Here is a 14,361-nt window from a genome sequence, read left to right on the forward strand (position 1 = left end):
CCTATGATCGCTTGATATCCGAGGTCACGCTCTTTTACTACATGAAAGGTAAAGCTCAAATTCATACCATCCACTTCTAACCTAATTTCAAAACTACCGATTGTTGTTAGAATACTGTTCCCTAATCCTTTCAACTTATGCACATTGTTATTTAACGTGATTTCCCCTAACATCATCAAGACATCGTAACGTATAAGGCATAGGTCACATCCTGTATCTAACAATGCTGAAAACTTAAAGTGGTTCACTGAAATATCTTTAAATATCACACACCCTATTGATGAAGGACGTGCCCATTCCATCATATTTACTCTGGCATTTTCTGATTTCACCTGCGTTTTAGTCTTTGGACAGTCAGCTACACGGTGACCAGATTGGTTGCACCCAAAACATGTTGACTGTCGCTTCTTTTGGCAATTATCGGCCAAATGACCTAGCTCGGCGCACCTGTAGCAACGTTTTTCTTCACTTACCTTTACTTTGCTAGTACTCTTGTCCTCCTGCTTATTCTGCAATGCGTTAGTACTGGGTTGACGTCCCCCACGCACCTTTTCATAAATAGGGACTTGAATCTTCAACTCTTGAATAGAAGAAGCATGGTAAAGGTTAGCTTTGTTCGCCCTGGAGTCTGGAAATCCATCCACAAAATACTCTATCAGACTTTTATCATCTAAGTTTATCGATCTACCTATCTCCATGAGGCTGTAATGGTACTCGCGGAAATCTTCATATGGGCGCTTGCGCCGATTTCTTAGAGCCCGATGTACCTCGATGGATGAAACTGCAATACCAAATTCATTTTTTAGGCTTTCCTTAATTAAATTCCAGGAAGATATACCCCGCTGGCTTCGAATAAACATTTTCGCCGCGCCCTTCAATAATTGTTTCCCATATATAAATTTCTGAAAACCCCCCACTGAACTGCAGCGGCATTATCTTCGAACTCCTCGAGCCAGTCCTCTATCATTGGATGTCCTATACCGCTAAAAGTAGAGAGTGAACCCTCAATATCGCGCAAAGTGAAAGCCGGACGCCCCACTGCTGGCAACACGGTACTCTCAAATGAGTCGCTTTCATGCCCGGAACCATCGTTCCCGTCTACTGCCAGACCGTAATGCCCACAAAGCCTATCTTGCAATGCAGCTTTCCGTCCATTTGTCGACAGACTTAAGCTACCTAATGCTTCCTTTAATTCATTCACATTCAATGACAAAATCTGTTCTCGATTCATTTTTAATATGATATTTAAAAAAATTTAGTAAGGATAATTTAAATATGATATTATCTGCGCGACTAACAAAAATCATGCGATTTTGAACAATTTCCTTGTTATAAACTACTATTGACAACTTATTTAAAAGATTTTTTTTTTTCGAATAAGCAATGAGGGAACAAATGATTTGAAAGTTCCTTTTTACTTAGTTGCGGAAAAACAATCGTTTTATCGTATTCTTATAAGATTTTGTATATTTTTCATAACAAACTTTTTGCTTTTGTATTTTTGTATACTTATTCCAACTAGACATAGTATTCATTCTTTTATTTCAAACAAACATTGTTATAATCGTTTTTTGTTTAGATTGTTGTCTCTATTCCTCTACTTGTACACGCAACTACATACCTTCCTTCCGCAAATTTTGAAATGTATTTAATCTATACTTAAGTGTACTATGCTGTTCCTGTTTCTGTTCTCCGATTTCGCCGTTTGCTTATTCTCGTCTCTCGTTCTGCCGCCACCTTCTGCTGTGCAGTTTATAGATGATTGTTTTTGTTCTAGCGCAGTCACCCCGCTTTTTGATGTTATTTAGCAAATTCACTCGCACTACTTTATGTTTCGTGCTATTCAATTGTTATTGCCACTAGCGCATCTACTCTGTGCTAGGGTTTCAGTTACCATAGTAATCACCAACATATCTACTCTGCGTTGCTATTCAAACTCACGTCACTGGCGCGTCTTCTCTGCGGCACTCTAGTTGTTGCAATTGTTCACTCTATTTTTAGCGCATCTACACTGCGCTTATAGGAGTTATACCTTACTTCTTCCAACTAACACGTCTACTCTATGTTGTCGCTCGAGCGTACAGAACTTAACTCGCATACCTTGTTCAAATGTCTTTGAACGTTTGATCGTTACTAGCGCTTCTCTTTACGCTGCTATCACTGCCCGAATAATAAGGGTTGATGCATCTACACTGGGCTGTTCTTTAAGAAACAACCCTGCTAGACAGCTGACAATCAGATGATTGATCATCTGTCAGGAAGTGCTGTAGGAAAGTCACATCAGGGCGCAGTACGAATATCCCATCAGGTTTGCTCTAGCAGTATGATAAACCTGATGGGTTTGGCTGTATACGTGTGACTTCAGACATGATGTAAACATTTGTCATGGCGGAGGCATCATGCCGGATCTAAACGTTTGTCAGAGCGGAGGTATCATGCCGGATGTAAAAATTCGTCAGAGCGGAGGCATCATGCCGGATGTAAACAATTGTCAGGGCGGAGGCATCATGCCTGATGTAAACATTAGTCAGGGCGGAACCATCAAACATGATGTAAGCATTAGTCATGGCGAATCCATCAAACCGGATGTGCAAATCAATCACAGAGGATGCTTCATAATAAATAAAACATATACAGATGTATATAAAAATTCGTTTATTATTCAATATATGTGCACTTTTATATAGTACTTATGATAAAAGACTATAAAAAGATCTCAAAACGTCCAATTAAATATATATATCACATTATTTATTCTCACTTAATTTTACTTATTTACTTGTATATCTGATTACTTTTTTTAATGTTTTCATTGTTCATTGAAATTTTCTTTCTTGAAATAAAGTATATTTACATTATTTAGTCTAACTTTACCTATTTACGTATATATCACATTGCTTTTCTTTATATATTCATTAAAATTTCATTTCTTTAAAAAGCTAATAATTGTTTGTCTTTTCATTCTCAGGTACTTATGATAAAAAACTATAAAAAATATATATATTGCGTTATTTATTATAACTTTTACTTATTTAAATGTGTATATCATTACTATTTTTACGGATTCAGTATTCATAATAAAGTAATTTCTTTAAAAAAAGATAAATTGTATTTTTATATCAGATTGCTTTTCTTTATGTGTTCATTATTAATTAAAATTTCATTTCTTTAAATTTTGTTCACAACATGTTTTGCCAAAAAGGCTTTTATTTATTAGTTAATTGTCCTTTTTGTCTCAGGTAGTTATGATAAAAGCTATATAAAAAATTCAATTAAACATTGGGACTAAATTAAAAAATATTTCGAAAACTTAAAAAACTTCATTTATATATCACATTATTCTAACTTAAAAAAAGTAACTGACTAACTTAAAAATATTACGAAAACTTAAAAACTTCGTTTGTATATTACATTAGCCTAACTTAAAAACAGTAAATAATTAACTTAAATATATTCCGCAAACTAAAAAAATTCAAAAACATATAAAAAACCGAAAATTCAAAAGCTACAACTTAAATGAAAAAGAAAAGAGGAAACAATTCATTGCGCTGGTGGGCTTGTCTGTGCAGTAACTATTTTTTGCTTTTCGCCGAATTTCCTTTGTGCCATCCTGTGGTGGCTGAGTTCAACCGCCTTTCTCATTCCTTTTTCATACGATGCATGTCCTTGGTGTATGAATACATCTAAAAACGTACCAAAAATCAATATAGGAATACAATTTATAATACATCTCTCTTTATAACATCTTACCGCGAAGAAATTTCTCGAACAAGGAAAGCTTTTGGAGACTTTTCTTTCCAGCTGCTCCCGCCCAGTTGTACTTTTCCATCAACGTGTCACTAAAAATTTCTTTTACTACTCGGGGTATGTCCTCTGAAATGCCCGTAATTTTGAATATATGAGCCTTCTAAAGAATGAAAGCGAAATTAAATTATGGTAAAGATAACTTTTTGGGTCAAATTACCATTGCTACAGAATACTCCTCTACCTTCAATCTTTTTTCCACCCTTAGAACCTCTAATACATTCTGGAGAGGCAATGCGCTGGCAACTTCATCCATGTACTTGTCTCTGACTTCCCCAGTAATTTTGCACACAGAGCTTTCCACCTTCTTTAGCGTCACCTTGCACTCTCGCATTAAGTGCTGTTGCGCCAAAACTTCACTCTTCGGTACCGCCTGTTTAAAATGGTTTATTGTTGAATTATATATATTAACAAGAAACGAGTTGAAAATCGGTGTTACAAAACATTATATACTCAGATGTGAGCTTTAGCAACAAAGTAGTTTGGTTGAGATATGGCCGGTACCTTTTTTCGTTATCAGCCCAATTCTCAATGTTTTTCCCGGAGAGATTTTTCCCGTTCTCCATACAAAAATGGTTGAGAATGGCAAATTTTTGTATGGAGAACGGGAGAAATCTCCCCGGGAAAAGGATTGAGAATTGGGCTGTATATTTAAGATAATAATCTATCGTTGTTGGACGGCCATAACCGTTTAGACCGTTAAGCGTCAATTAAGTAAGATGTAAGTAATCTTTCGTTAGGCAAATGAAACTAATATTCTGCATAGCAAAGATTAGTATATACACCAAAAAGCCTAAGCCATTAGAGAATAATTGAAGCGAAAAGTAATATTAGTTAAATAAAAACAATGCTTACATCTTGCTTTATTTCCTCCACCATTTTCATTAGTACGCTTTGATTATAGCTGAGTGTACGTTGCTAAGTTTAAAGAATACAAAAAGTACTTTGCATGAATATTGTAAAATACAAATATTTAGTTAAACACAATACCATTGTGAATTTTAATGCTATTTGTCCTCCGTCTCCTATTACCCTACTTCTTACATTCTGTTCAATTTGATCCATCTTATAAATAATCTCCATCAAAACTCACAGCACATCTATAATAAGAATAATATACGTTTAATATCTTATACAAAATAATGGGGAGTATTCATAGTCAAAACTTAGTTAAGAGTTAAAAGTTAGTTACAGCTTTTTGACATAATGTTCTATTGGCTATCTGTCAAAAAAGCTTCAACTAACTTTAAGTACCAACTAAATTCCGTCTATGAATATGCCCCAATATGTAATATACAACACAGCTACCTAACCGATAGCTTTCTTGTTGGGCATTGAAAACGATAGAAGTCAGCTGATCAAGCTAATTTTATTGCACATATCTACCTTTGGCTAAACTATTCGCTCAAGTTTAAGAGACATTTAGGAATAAATGAAACTTTACTAGTGATTAACCTGGTGTAAAGAGTAATTAAATAACTCTAACCCAGGTAATAGTCTAGTTGAGGGGTCGACTGCTAAAACGCTACCAAAAATATCGAGAGAGGTGTCAAACGACGCGTCTTGACATCAGTATTAATAATCCGAAGGCGGAAAATAAAAATTTTAACGCGTTCAAAAGATATTAACGAAAAACCGAAAAAAGACCCGCGGGTACCTCCGAAACCGGGGGTCGGATCCATAGTATTATTGCGCAGAACACCTTTCTGCGTTGGCGGCCTTCGGCCGCGATTATAAAAAATAACCCTGGGCTACGCCATACCAAGTCCGGGTGTGTGGTATAACCGTGGCTACCGCCACGATGATGCACAATTTTTTTTGGGGGTACAAACACAACAACAACCACATGGAAATCGCCAACTTCAAATGCAAATATCTTCGGACAGAGGTAAAATTTTTCTTTTCCGCCATCGGGTTATTGTTCTCGAGATGAATACACGTCCTTTGACACCTATCCCGATATTTTTGGTAGCGTATTAGCAGTCGACCCCTCAACTACACTTTTACTTTCTTTTGCTAAACCAGAGGGCCCTTTATTCAATCCTGCGCTATTAAATTTAATTGTGATGTTACACCTGGATATTATACCCGTCTTTGTATTAAAGCGTGCATCTATACTTGTAAATGTAACTTCTGGCATGATATTACATGGAGCTTTCATCTTGGCAATCATTTCTTTGCTTGGACAATGGAAAAATATAGAAACATTACATCTGGATTATCCGTTTTCTAAAAAATAAGTCTGAAATAGGTCGGTGTGCAATCCCATTCTGCGACAGGGCAGCAATCGATGTGCAAATGTATTAGGGTGGACTGAATAAATATAAAGCTTTCTCTTTTGGTATAGTGAAAATATGGTTAAGGACATTCAAAGAGATGGTCTATCAACATTTGAGCTTTTAATTTTAAAGTTAAGTGGTGTTTATCACGATTTTTGTTTTCACCTACAAATAACATGGGGATATTTGATTTTTAACTATATGTGGGCAAATGATTTGTGTATAAACGAAAGGTAGTACTCTAGAAGGGGGGTTTAAAACAACCAAATGATAATTTAAAAAATTTACCTCCATTAGGTCCTGCCAGGTTGACTTCAATTTGGTTGGTTCCAACATCTTCAGCCTGATCTCCTTGTAGCAGTCCTTCAGCCTGATCGACTACCATTCCTGCTGAGGAAATGGCAGCACCTTCAGCTTCAGATGTAGCCTCATTAAAACGTCTATTCGTTGCAAACACTTTATTGAAAGAATTCGCTGAAAATTATTAAAAGTTAACTTATGTACAAATCATGTACAAGAGATTTTCTTACCATTATTTGTAGATTCCATAACTGCACTTCTTGTAACTGGACTCTTCAAAAACTTTAGAATCAAAAGCTAAAGGATACGTTTTAATTATATTTTTAAGATTTATTTATTCGAAAGTGTGGAAAGTGTTACTTTATTGAAAGTTTATGAAACAAGGGTTAGGAAAAAGTGGCTTAATTGGAAAACTCATGGAATAGGTGGTGAAGAAGGGGTATAAGCAAAAATTTGCTTTCCTGAGGGATACAGAAGTACTTGTAATCAAGATCTTCTCTCTTTAAATCAACCAAATTTAAGCTTGGCTCACTTGCAACAACAATACCTAAACTATCGAAGGAGCTAACAAGTACATCGAAAAAATTTTGCGTTTTCCGAAAAACAGTACATTGCACTATTTCCAATTCTCCTGACCCTACAAGTTCTACTACCTTTATAGGGCCTACTTTTTTGCTATAACAAAAACAGTCTTTATCTTTCTTTAAATCAATATCGAAATAGCCTAGCTTGAGAGGTTGTGAATCGATGAACATACATCCTGCCTTTCTTTCAACCTTAAAAACAGCTGTTGCAATATTTGATTTGGTTTTCTTACTATCTTTTTTAAAAATTGCATAAAATTTTCAAACCTGTAAGCAGAAAAGGAATCTAAAGGACCAAGATCTTTGACACATTCTGACAAGTGTAATAAACCATGAATGTTGAAAGTAACGCTTTCCTTCCCAAACATTATACTGAACTGCGTGACGAAATGCATATCAAATCTTAACAACACTTTATTGGGACCGACAGCAATACCGTTTTCTAGCAGGGATTTTTCCTCTGAAGCGAACTTAGCCATAAAATCATTAATATTTTCAGGCTTTTTAAAACCTGAGAAGCTAGCTATAACAAAAGGATCAATACTAGGAAAATGTACTAGTGCTCCAAGAATAGGCCATAAAACCCGACTTGAACTGTTAAAAAGTTTGAGACCATCTACTCCCACATCAATTAAAACCTCTTCTTGTGCCTCCAAAAATGAAAATTGTTTAGAAACTAGTTGGTCTTGTATTCCAAAGTAAAAAAATTCACCATTTGACATAGATTCTACACTGACTTTCTCGAAAGGTGTCTAAAAGAGTTTTGGCACACAACGGCACATCCTTTATCCCACCCTTTTGGAGTGCCTGAAGAAGTCCGTCTATAATATTATGAGGAACTTTAAAATCTATGGCCCAACTTCTTAGCAAGTCGTTCAGATCCGTACCTGCACCCTCTTCTACATAATAACTTTGGGCACCTAAACACTCTCCTACGCTTTCATCACAATCACTTCGAACACTATCAACTGGCAAACACTGACTTTGCAAAATCTCACTACTCAAAGGATTAGCCTCACTTTCCAAAGGATTAGCAACACTTTCCAAAGAATTAGCAACACTTTGCACTTTATCTTGGGAGGACTTCTCAAGTTCTTTAAATATTTTAACGTTATCGTCAAAGAGCTTTTTCTCTTTCGATAAGAAATTAGCAAAATGCCTTCTTTTCGTATTTTTTTTATTATATTAACTTTTATTTTATTTATTAATTAATTAATTTAAAAATCCCGTCGCGCTCTGAAAATTTTAAGTCTTTTGCGTTTTAGAAAATAATAGCTTTGTTCTGATATTCTCCAAATATCGTCCTCTTGTTCGCAAAACTGACCGAAAATAATGCAAGGGAACACAAATTGAGTTATTTATGGACAGGTACGCACAGTTTCGGGCAAACGTGAAAAAAATTAACAACACCAAGTTTGTATGTATTAGTAATCGCAATACTTTTGTGTGAATGTGTTGGTGAACACATCAGCGTTCTGCTCACGCGTCTTGTAGGGAATGTTTTCTCCAACACATATATATATATATATATATATATATATATATATATATATACATTTTTTAATTTCAACGCTTTGAGCTACTATTATAACGGTACTTTGAGATGACGCCGCAAATGTGTACATATGTATGTCAAGTTTGTACAGTTTTCGCACACACGTATTGATAATTTTTTCTCAGAATTTAGCTGCTACCACTTTGAGACAGCTTTAAAATTACGCTTGGCACGCGATATAAAAATTTCTATGCAATCTTCTTTGATTTAATTTTGCGTTGTAGCTAATAAGTATATGTATGCACTCAGCTAGTTTAAATTCACACGCGCACAATATAAAATTTTCTGCGCAATTTTTCTCTTATTGCAACACTGTCCAACACCACTTGTAGGAAGTAATAATCACACAACTCCAGTTAATGTTTATTTACTAATTTTATTTGGGTATATATTTAGTAATGACTATAATTAAATTTAGTGTATAAAACTTAGAAATATTTTAGAGAACGTATATTCGATTAGAGTGTCGCGTGTGTCAGGTTCAAACTACAACTGCCTGGCTTGGCTGTCCTTTGTGCATTCGTCGAGTTGGGGTTATGTGTGACGTATGTAGGGTTGCATTTAAGTGTGCTGCCACATTGCAAGGTAGACTCAAGGTAACATTCCTACATATATAGTATATATATATAGTATGTATATATTTTTTTTGTGATTTCGGCCCCATTTTAACAGCTAGAAGCTTCAAGTTTTACCAAATGCTTACGTGTATTGCATATATTGATGTCTGAAAAAATCATTGAGATCGGTGGTATATATAGTATATATCTCACACAACCGATTGTTCATATGAGAAACTTTGCGCAATTTCTGCCCCGTTTTAACAGCTAATAGCTTAAAATTTCACCAAATGCTTACGTATATAGCATAAATTGTTGTCTAAAAAATCATAGAGATCGGTGGTATATATAGTATATATCTCACACAACCGATTGTTCAGATGAGAAACTTTGCGCAATTTCTTCCCCATTTTAACAGCTAGAAGCTTCAAATTTCACCAAATGCTTACATGTATAGCATGTATTGTTGTCTGAAAAAATCATTGAGATCGGTGGTATATATAGTATATATCTCACACAACCGATTGTTCATATGAGAAACTTTGCGCAATTTCTGCCCGGTTTTAACAGCTAATAGCTTCAAATTTCACCAAATGCTTACGTATATAGCATAAATTGTTGTCTAAAAAATCATAGAGATCGGTGGTATATATAGTATATATCTCACACAACCGATTGTTCAGATGAGAAACTTTGCGCAATTTCTTTCCCATTTTAACAGCTAGAAACTTCAAATTTCACCAAATGCTTACATGTATAGCATATATTGTTGTCTGAAAAAATCATAGAGCTCGGTGGTATATATTGTTACGAATATTAGCAAAACTAAGGGGTGCTGCCATCTCTAGGCCGATGCTAAGCAGTGACGCGAATTCACATCAATAAGTCAATCATTATGTATCTACATAAACGAATCAATAATTGCGTCTACACATATGTACGTATACGAGCAGCGGAGAAGCAATGCACAAACACATGCATATATCTGAAATACTCCTGAAAGTATGCAATGAGAAAAGCTATAAAATCGTGCAATTATAGTTACAGCTGAGAAATTTGAGAGCTGATGGCAACTAGTAGATTCTGGAAATGGAAGCGCCTAGAAGATGCGAACGTTGAAATCAGAGAGTATAAGAGGCAGCAAATGTAGAGCCGCTGGAATTCAGTTTGATTTGAGCTATGAAGCAGTTATTGATTAGGCACGCAACCTGTCGGGCAATAGTAGTTTCATTTGAGCTATCAGTCAGTTTGGTTGGTAAGCAAGCTAGTTGCAAAGTATAAGTGTTATTGTGAAGTACTTTAATAAAAGCCATTTTTCCACTATTCAATATTGGAGTTGTTTATTCAACAGTTTAATGATTCGAACTTAGCAGAAGGGCAAATAAGAGAATTTGCAGTAAATTCGTTACAATTGGTGTCAGAAGAGGAATTGTTGAATAAATTCCAGAGGACAACAAGGACATGGCAAATTTCAGTGAATTGAAGATCCAGCAACTGAAGAAGGAGTTGGAGAGCCGTGGATTGAATACAACCGGCATTAAACTCAAACTTCAGGCACGACTACGAGAGGCAATGGAATTAGACGGATTTGACGTGGAAGAGTATGTCTTTCATCTTGGTGACGATGAGACAACAAAATTGGAGGAGAAAAATGAAGCACCGTAGACAATGGCGAACACAGACTTGAACATGATATTGGTTGCAATATCGGCACAAATGTCCGAAATGTCATCTCAAATATCCACCAACATGTCACCACAACTGGAAGAACAGAATACATATATGGAATCCCAGGAGGACCGCATAACATCCAAAATGGAAAAAAACTAGAATCGCAGAAGAACCGTATAACAGCGAAGATTGAATCACAGGAGACACGTATCTTAAAAATGTCGCCAGAAATAACATCTAAAATTGAAGCACAAGAGGCACGTATATCAGAAATATCGACACAAATTTCAGCACAAGTATCGTCGCAGATCTCTGCACAACTAGAATCGCGTGTGGAAGAGAAACTAACGCAGTTTCAGGAAGGGTTCAGTGGTCGACAAGATAAAATGGAGGTCGACATAGATGCTTTAAAAGATCGTATTCAGGAGGTACAATTTAACCGTCCAATAACGTCAACGTCTACTCTGAAGGTAAAATCACCAACGTTTGATGGTTCTGTTCCTTTCCAGGTATTTAAGCTCCAATTTAAGAAGACGTCGGCAGCGAACAACTCAAATGCTGAAGATAAAGTTGCAGCTCTGTTCGTGGCATTGAAAGAACCAGCAGCCGAAATCCTACAGACGATTCCCGAATGAGAGCGGAACAACTATGAAGCATTGATGGCCGCTGTCGAGAGACGTTATGGAAGTGAGCATAGAAAACGAATATTCCAGATTGAGTTGCAAAACCGTCACCGAAGGGCGAATGAGACTTTGAAGGAGTTTGCCTCGGATGTTGAAAGATTGGCTCATCTCGCAAATGCAGACGCACCCGTGGAATACACCGAGAGGGTAAAAATCCAGAGTTTTATAAATGGCATACGGGACGTGGAAACGAAGCGAGCTACATACGCAAACACAAAGCTAACATTTGCTGAAACGGTATCACATGCATTGACTCAGGAAACTGCCTCCCTATTGAGTAAACCAGCATATAAGGCTCACCGCGTGGAAGTGGAAAGGCCAGACTGGGTAGACGCATTTTGGAAGCATTGAAGGGTACGCAGCAGAAGAATAATGATGCAGTAAAATGCTTAAAGTGTGGAAAGCCAGGGCATATTGCGCGTTATCGCAACACCAACACTAACAGTTCCAACAATGTGGGTGGTCGTAAATGCAAAGCTGGAGGAGATGAGCAAGAGCGTGACAGTTGTAAAGTACGAAAACTTGCCCCAGCTATTGAATGTCCTGTGATATCTGTGTCGCAAATTGGTAGAAAATAGAGCAGTCTTACCGTCAGAGGGAATGTGGATGGCAAAGAACGTGTACTGACTGTAGATACGGGCGCATCTCATTCCTTGATCCGATCTGACTTGGTCAACAGGAGAGTAAAATCGTTACCTGGAGCAAGGTTGCGTACGGTCACTGGCGAGTATAAACAAGTTCAGGGAGAAGTGATAGAAAGGTGACGGTTCTACATAAATTCGTTGTGGCGAAGATCGTTGAAGAAGATATATTGGGAGTGGACTTCTTGGTTGACCATGACATCAAGATCGATATGCAGAGAAGGGTGATGCGTTATGAGAACCAGGATATACCACTTAACTTCAAGTTGAAGAAAGGGTTCAGTAGTAACCGCGTAATGGTGGAGAAGACTCGACAAAGGCCACGAAAGTCAAAAGAAAATACTGATGGATCGAATGGGCCAAATAAAGCGAAATTAAAAGTACCTGCGAGAAAAAGACCGGCATCGACAAACCCTAATGGACGCACTAAAACGACTGAAAGAATTTTTCAGAAAGAATGCAAGGGTGGTTTCAAGCCAGTGCGCACTACTCTTGTGAAACATCCAGACGATAAAAATGATGCAAAGTCAATGTTCCAGCCAAATTTCGGTGCAGTTGGGAAGGCCCGTACAAGGTTGTGAAGAAGATCAGTGATACTATCTACCACAACCACGGAGTAGAAGGGTGGTACATTTGGAGATGCTAGCGGCGTTTAGATCGGAATATTTGTCTGATCGGGACGATAGGTAGGTTGAGCACTAGGCTCTAAGTCAGTTGGGTACACGCTGCGGTACTTGATCGATCGCACGGCATTGGATAGGCTGAGGCTGAACCCATATAAGTATGCGCCAGTTTATTCCAATAAAAGGTTTCTTTACACTGTGTTTTTGTACTGTGCAAGGATCTATTCCATGTTCAGGACCAGGGCCGTCAACGCAATTTTAAGAGCTGGCTCAGTAAATAAAACGGATACTAGGAGAAAATTTCAGAGCGGCGTATTATCGCCACTTCTTTGGATACTAGTAATAAATAAAATTGGAAATATTTGTTTGTCTCAAGGAACAAGGGTATTCGCATACGCCGACGACTTAGTGATTTTTTTCACAGGTAAATTCCTGGCAACAATTGGCGGGTTCATGGATATGACACTTTGCGGCATGGGAGAATTCCAACAAAGACACAGCTTATCCTATTCACAAAAAAAAAAACAAAAGTCGGCTTCCTTAGCTTACCGAAGCTAAACGTCACAATGATAAATCTCTCTTCTAAAGCAAACTATGCTGGCAAGATACACAACACCAAATTAAGCTGGAAAAGAGATCAAGAGATGAGATCAATGAACGCTCACTCCTTCTTCCAATAGAATTAATTCGCAGAATTCTTTAGGAAGAGTATAGTCAAAGCAATATATGCTCATGTAAGGGGTACAATATGCTAGGCTTTCGCGCTAGACTTAGGACCTCCGACGTATTATTATTATTATTGTTGCAGCGAATTTTAATAAATTCTTGATAATTCTGCACCTTCCGTCAGTAACTGAAATATTCAGTATAGCAAAATGTTCTTTATTTACACCACTACTTTATAGTAGTATTTCACAATTATATTACTCACATACTTCACTTTTAGCGTATTGAAATCAAACGGATTCAATATTCCTCAGAGTGTGCTGCTTTTATACTTGCAGTTGCTTCGTTCGCCTATTTTTCCTTTACAAGAGAGGGCTGATCTCTAGTGTTACAAATATATGTGACTATTTATCTTTCATCTTCGCTCTTAGCTACTGATGAAATATATGTGAACTATTTTCTTCGCCATTGTCTTTGCTGTTTATAGGTATGTGTGGCCGATTGCTTTGATGTTTACATGTATGTGTGGCTACTTGCTTTGCTGTTGTACATTTATTTACAACCAGCATAGTGACTTATCGAACTTCTAATCTTCGCCACATTATTATTACTAGGCGTCGATGCACTATGAGCTTAACATCTATGGTGCTATACCTTTCAGCCTATTACTGTGTGTGGAGGCTTTAAAGTATTTAGCTATTGGCAATGCTTACCTATCCTAACTCCATATCACGAAGGCATTAAGAGTCACGCCACCAACATGGGAGAGTTCGCCTTGCCAGGTCAACACTTCGCAGAGAATCTGAACCGCTTTTCATCTTCAAGCTCGCAAAAGCGACCGATTCGTGTGTCTGATAAATTTAACTCACTTAAATGATATCGTTGATTACAGTGTCCCGTACAGTATTCAGCGAGAGTTCGTAGGTCCTCTATATTTAGGTAAATGAGTTAAGCTGATTTTCTCATTACAGGGAATATAAACAATTGGGCCTGTCTTT

General features: G+C 37.0%; 1 long non-coding RNA gene across 1 annotated transcript; it reads right to left on the reverse strand.

Annotated features, from left to right (window-relative positions):
* Nucleotides 1–4,118: 4,118 nt before the first annotated feature.
* LOC137235686 (uncharacterized) lies at nt 4,119–6,446 on the reverse strand. Its single transcript, XR_010948025.1, has 3 exons — nt 6,372–6,446; nt 4,660–4,722; nt 4,119–4,177 (listed from the first exon to the last, which is right to left on the reverse strand). It is a non-coding gene; the product is annotated as an uncharacterized lncRNA (long non-coding RNA).
* Nucleotides 6,447–14,361: the final 7,915 nt, after the last annotated feature.

This window comes from Eurosta solidaginis, unplaced genomic scaffold (assembly GCF_040869045.1).
Source record: "Eurosta solidaginis isolate ZX-2024a unplaced genomic scaffold, ASM4086904v1 ctg00000431.1, whole genome shotgun sequence".
NCBI classification, from domain to species: domain Eukaryota; kingdom Metazoa; phylum Arthropoda; class Insecta; order Diptera; family Tephritidae; genus Eurosta; species Eurosta solidaginis.